The 5,636-nt window shown below is 30.5% G+C and overlaps 1 long non-coding RNA gene across 1 annotated transcript; it reads left to right on the top strand.

The window, feature by feature from the left end:
• The first annotated feature begins 1,458 nt into the window (after positions 1-1,458).
• LOC127148586 (uncharacterized) lies at positions 1,459-4,444 on the top strand. The gene is made up of 4 exons (XR_007819687.1): positions 1,459-1,560; positions 1,807-1,856; positions 2,652-2,718; positions 3,910-4,444. It is a non-coding gene; the product is annotated as an uncharacterized LOC127148586 (long non-coding RNA).
• Positions 4,445-5,636: the final 1,192 nt, after the last annotated feature.

Here is a 5,636-nt window from a genome sequence, read left to right as displayed (position 1 = left end):
TAAATCTATCACTGTTTATTAATACATTTGCTATTACTTTTTCCCTAATAATCTAATATCCTTTTATTTGTAGTTCTCCATGACACCTCTAGACTCATTAGAAGAAGAGTCTCAAAAAATTTTGAGATATTTTAAAAATATTGAGAAACAGGAAAGAAAAGAAAAGGTAGAACAGCAGGAAAAAAACAGAAAGAAATGGAAAAAAACAATGAAACAAATAAAATCTTAAATGAAATAAGTGAAATTAGAAAAAAAAATAGAAACAAAACAAATATAATTAACACAAGGAATAAAAGAAATAAAAAGCATGTTGACAATGGTTATGACAAGCTTGAATGTTCCACCACCATTTCACAAACTTCAACAACAACAGAATGAGAAAGAAATTGCATATACAAAAGTTGTGGAGAAAAATAGACTACCTACTTGTAGCTTTGATCTTCTTGATGATGATGAACAAGTTAATACAATGGTGAAGTATGCAACAACACATTGCACTATGGTTAGTGCCTTATTCATTATGTACTCCTATGTTTTGTTTAATGTTCCTAAATTTTCAAATAAAATAAAACACGATTACGTTGTTTATTTTTCTTTACAGGAAACTGCTGTTTTGGAAACACAAAGTAGTTTAGAAACAATAGCAACTACATATTTAGAAACACCCAAAACACAAATATTGTCGCAGGTTTAACTATTTTCCAAACAATAAATATAACTCGTATAGACAGATATAATTTATCTGTAAACCCGATATTTTCTTTGTTTAATTTCTTTAAATGTGGAAAAAAAAAGAGAAAATGGAAATTAAGTGTAAATATATATATATATATATATATATGATTTTATTAAATAAATTAAACAAAAGAAAGAAAAGAAAGGATAAAAAGGAAAAAAAAAAAAAAGAAAATTTCATTTTTTCTTTTCTTCTTCTTCTTCTCTTTCCTTCACCACCAAGCATTTCGAAGACAAATTCTCATCCAACTTCCGTTATTTTCCTTTTTCAATTTGCAGAGAAAATTTAAGAGAGAGATTTTGGAAGAAGAAGAGGAATTTTACTAGAATTTTGAGGTTGAAGAAGAGGAGGAGAACTCAAGCAAAGTGTATCCATGGCTGAATTGTAGTTCATTCTGCACATCACTGGTTTTTAATTCGTTTTGAACTCTTCAAAAGGAATTAAGAGGTAAGGTTTACATTTACTAAAAGTTAACTCATTTTTAAACAAACTTTATGAAGAAATTTGGAGTAAATTCAGATATTCATTGGGTGCTTTTTGATGAAGAAAACAAGGCAGTTGGTTTTCACTCGAAATCAGAAGGTCTCTGGTTTTTCTTATATTTCAGAGTGTACCAGTGGAGTTAGAATCTTTATTTACTATGGTTGGAAAGCGTATTCAATTTACTACAACTTTCATGAAGAAATTGTGAACCAAAAACAACTAAACATCAGTTAAATTGTAGGGACAAGTTAAAGAGGTCGTGTGTGCGTGATTCTGGAAGTGGTTTTGTTTCGAGGGTTATCTGAGTTTATGCACGGGGAATCAGATTTATATATCTTCAGGTAAGATTTAGAGGATCTCAAAATGAAGATTTTGATATAAAGAACACTCATTTTGGTTAAGTATTGAGAAAGTTATAGTCACTTAAAGTTTATGTTAGAAATCTGGAAATTTCAAAGAGTTGTTGAAATAGGATTTTATTTCTTAAGCTTTGTTTTCATGAGCGTCATCTTTGGTGCGACATGTTATGTATATCTTTAGGAAACTAGAATGTTTAGAGTTTTAATACTCGGTAGGGTTGTTGGCAGGCCGAGAAGAATTAAACCGAGCTTATAGACCAAGGATCTAGCCCAAGACGGTGAGTGACAAAACCAACTTTGAAATATTTTCCATAACTGTTATTATGATTGAATGCGATAAATGTTTACTTACGAAGCTATGAAAGATATTTGAATTTCATGACTATTTTCAAGTATACATTTAGAGACTAGATTTTTTAAAGAAATTTATGCTATCACGTAGATATTAAATATTTGGAAAGTATTTAAACCACAATGTTTTAAGCAAAGCATGAATTAGTAAGAAGTTTTGTTTTAAGAACTACAGTTTTCCACGAAAGAGCTGAGTAAAGTTCGAGCTTTGTGTAAAATTTATAAGCAGGCATGTTTTAATATTTTTAGATGATTTATGAAATTTTCATTAACTACATGACTGAGATCTTGAGCCCGAGGCTAGAGATTACCGTGTGCACACTGGTTAGATTCCGTTTTGAGTGTACTCTGTAACAACGATGCTGTCGTGAGTGCTGGGCAGGTCCCACTACGAAAAAGATGATGGGAGTGCTGGGTGAGCCTCACTACATCATAGAGCTTGTAAACGTTGTTGTATTGGGTGTACCCTACACAACATAGATTTGTCATGTTAGTTAAAATTCTTCGATATACTTGATATGTCTTGCTAGATTTTAATGATGAACATGCTGAGTATTTAAAGAAGCTATTCTTACTACTACACGTTTACATTTACGACTTGTATAAACAGATTTATATGTGTAAAGTTTTCACGTGCTTATCTTTAAATTCATAGTTTTAAACTAAGTCACTCACTGAGCTTCATAGCTCACCCTTTCCAAAATGTTTTACCCATTTTTCAGGTAGGGATCGAGTTCCCGGTGCCTGATAGACTGCCTTAGACTACTGAAGCTCCATTATCAATTGCCAGTACGTGTTTTGAGTTGGGCATAGAGTCTGTTGTGTTATGATGTATATACACCCTTGTATGTTATAGATACTCCATAGTTTGTATAAGCTTTAGGAGCTGTAGTTGTGTAAATTTTGTTGGTTATATTTTGATTTAGGTGTCTTTAGGTTTACTCGTGAAATCGGTAAATTTTGAGGTACACTTCATGTATGTGTTTGACTAGCTGTGTTTGACTAGCCTAGGATCCGCTTTGTTTTGTTGCATGTATAATAGTTTATATACTAGATTGGCAAGTTCATCACATGAAAGTTTTAAGTAGAGTCAACAAATACAGGTAAAGAAAAGCGTTGTTCATCGGCTTCACGCCATCTTTCGGTGTAAGGTAGCAGGTAGTCCGGGAGGGGATGTTACATTATCTGTCTAGATGTGTTTTCTTCATGATGTCTCTAAACATTCTTACTTTATGTGCTTGCAGATAGATGAAGAAGACGAAAATAATTTATAATTTTTCATTATTCTTGAAAAAATCTTGAACAAGAACTTTAAATTTTTTATATATATATATATATTGACAAAGAAAGTGGCACGTGACAATTATTTACTAAAAAATAGCATAAACATAGGGTCAATCCATGCTTGTTTGTTTTGAAATGATTTAAAGTTTAGAATCAAAATGGGTCAATCATGGAGTGTTTCTACTTTTGTTCATCTCTTTCGAATCACACAACATACGTTAAAAAACCCAATATATATATAGATTAAGAGAGAAGATCAGGAAAGAGTTTAGAGAAATTGATGAAAAGGAGTCATTTGAGTTTTTAATTATGATTTGTTTTCTTCATGATGTCTCTGAACATTCTTACTTTATGTGCTTACAGATAGATGAAGTAGACGAAAAAAACAACTGGTTTATTCATTTAGGAACACCAAAAACACACATATTGACATAAGTTTTAATTTGTTTAATATAGAACTGGTTTCATGATCGTTTAAATATAACTAAATGATCGTTTAAAATAATTAAATGAACGTTTATATATTTCACACGATTATTCGTTTAGTTTGTAGTTCTTTAATTTATATATTTTTAAATTCTTTGCTACTCAACTGGTTTCATGATCATATACATATTTAAACGATCTTTATATTGCACGACTGTCTACATTTTCTTGCACAATCATTTTGACAGCACATTCTTTTTTTACATTCAGATAATTGAATTTGAAGATAGAGAGAAAGAAGAAGAAGTTGAAAATAGAAGCCAGGAAGACAAAACAAAACGAAGCCAGATTCAATTGAGAAATATTGTAATCGTTGAAGAAAAAAAAGAGAAAAACAAGGGAAAGAAAATACAAAAGATACAACAAAAGGAAAACAAAAGTTGATTGAAAAAGATGAGGTTGATAATAACGAAACTAAAACTTAAGTAGAAATTGACACTGATAGTAGTCAAGAATCACAAGAAGAAATTGACACTGATAGTAGTCAAAAACCACAAGAAGTTGAAACAAAAGGAAAAAAGAGAGAAATTAAAGAAATGCAAAAGGAACATAATGTTAGTCAACAAAAAAAAGACAAAAGCCTCAACACAAGAAGAAAGCAACAAGAAAAACGAAAGAAGAATGTCAACAGAAAAATACATTGATATGACTTCATCCTTCGACCTACAAATTTCTTAATATTTTAGAGATGATTTATAGTGTTTGTAAAGCTTCAAATCTTTAAATTTAAATTTTGAAAATTTCATTATTTTATACTTGAGAAATCTGTATTCCTTTCACTCTTTATATCCTACACTATCTTGTAAAACGTATAAATGGATCAATTACATTTATTACCACGATCGTTTATATTCAACAACACCATCGTTTAATATTGTAAATACATAGTCGCTTAAATTGTACAACATCATCGTTTAACAACATATTATAAATGATATCCTACAAGATCCTTTAGTTGTATAACATCATCGTTTAACATTATATGTTTTTCCCATCATTTAACAATGTGATCACTTACATTTATTTTTACTTAATTACACAATCATTTATATATATATATTAAATAGTGAAGAATGTGATTCAACATTTTAAAAAAAACACGCAAATTTACAATATTGTCCCTTTGGAAAAACAACTAATATATATGTACCGCCTTCTTTGTTTTTCGACACTTCGCAATACACAAACGCACTGATCACTTAGCATTTCGTCTCAAAGATTTCATATTCCATTTTTCTCTTCAACGTCAAAAGGTATTTTGCTGAACTTTTCCTACTATAACGTTATGCTTTGTCTTCTTTATATTTCAAACGTTTCCACTTCTGTCTTGAAAACTATCGTTCTCTTCTTAAATTCTTATTCTAAATCGATTAGGTTTTCAGATTCCTTTAAACTTCTATTATAGAGATTGTTAAATGTTTCAATTTATCATTACTTGCCGATTAACGATATTATGAATGTCTTGGTGTTTTATAAACGATCGTGTACATAGCAGATGTATATTATGATCATCATTTTTAGAATGGTTGTATCTAGCAACAACTACTTCCTTATCACTGTCTCATGCCAAGTGCACAAGATTGACAGTCTTATTAAGGATAAATTGACCAAGGAACAGCTGCAGATGTTCGACAAAACAATTTTTGGTCCATTGCTGAATGTCAACATGGTCTTCAACGACCAGTTGATCTGTCATTTCTTGCTGAGGAAGATACCTGAAGAAGCCAACGCAGATGGAATCTGTTTTTCATTTTTGGGGAAAACGTCTGTTTCACCCAAAAGGAATTCAACATCATAACTGGATTGTGGCCAACAAATATAACATTGGAGAATGATTATAATAATAAGCACCTACAAATCCTTCTATTTGAATCAGAAAACAAAAAAACAATAACATGCTTGGAACTTGAGGAAATTTTCAAGAATTTTGAGTTTAC

The sequence above is a fragment of the Cucumis melo genome, chromosome 3 (genome assembly GCF_025177605.1).
Source record: "Cucumis melo cultivar AY chromosome 3, USDA_Cmelo_AY_1.0, whole genome shotgun sequence".
Lineage (NCBI taxonomy): Eukaryota > Viridiplantae > Streptophyta > Magnoliopsida > Cucurbitales > Cucurbitaceae > Cucumis > Cucumis melo.
This window is presented reverse-complemented; position numbering and strand designations above follow the sequence as displayed.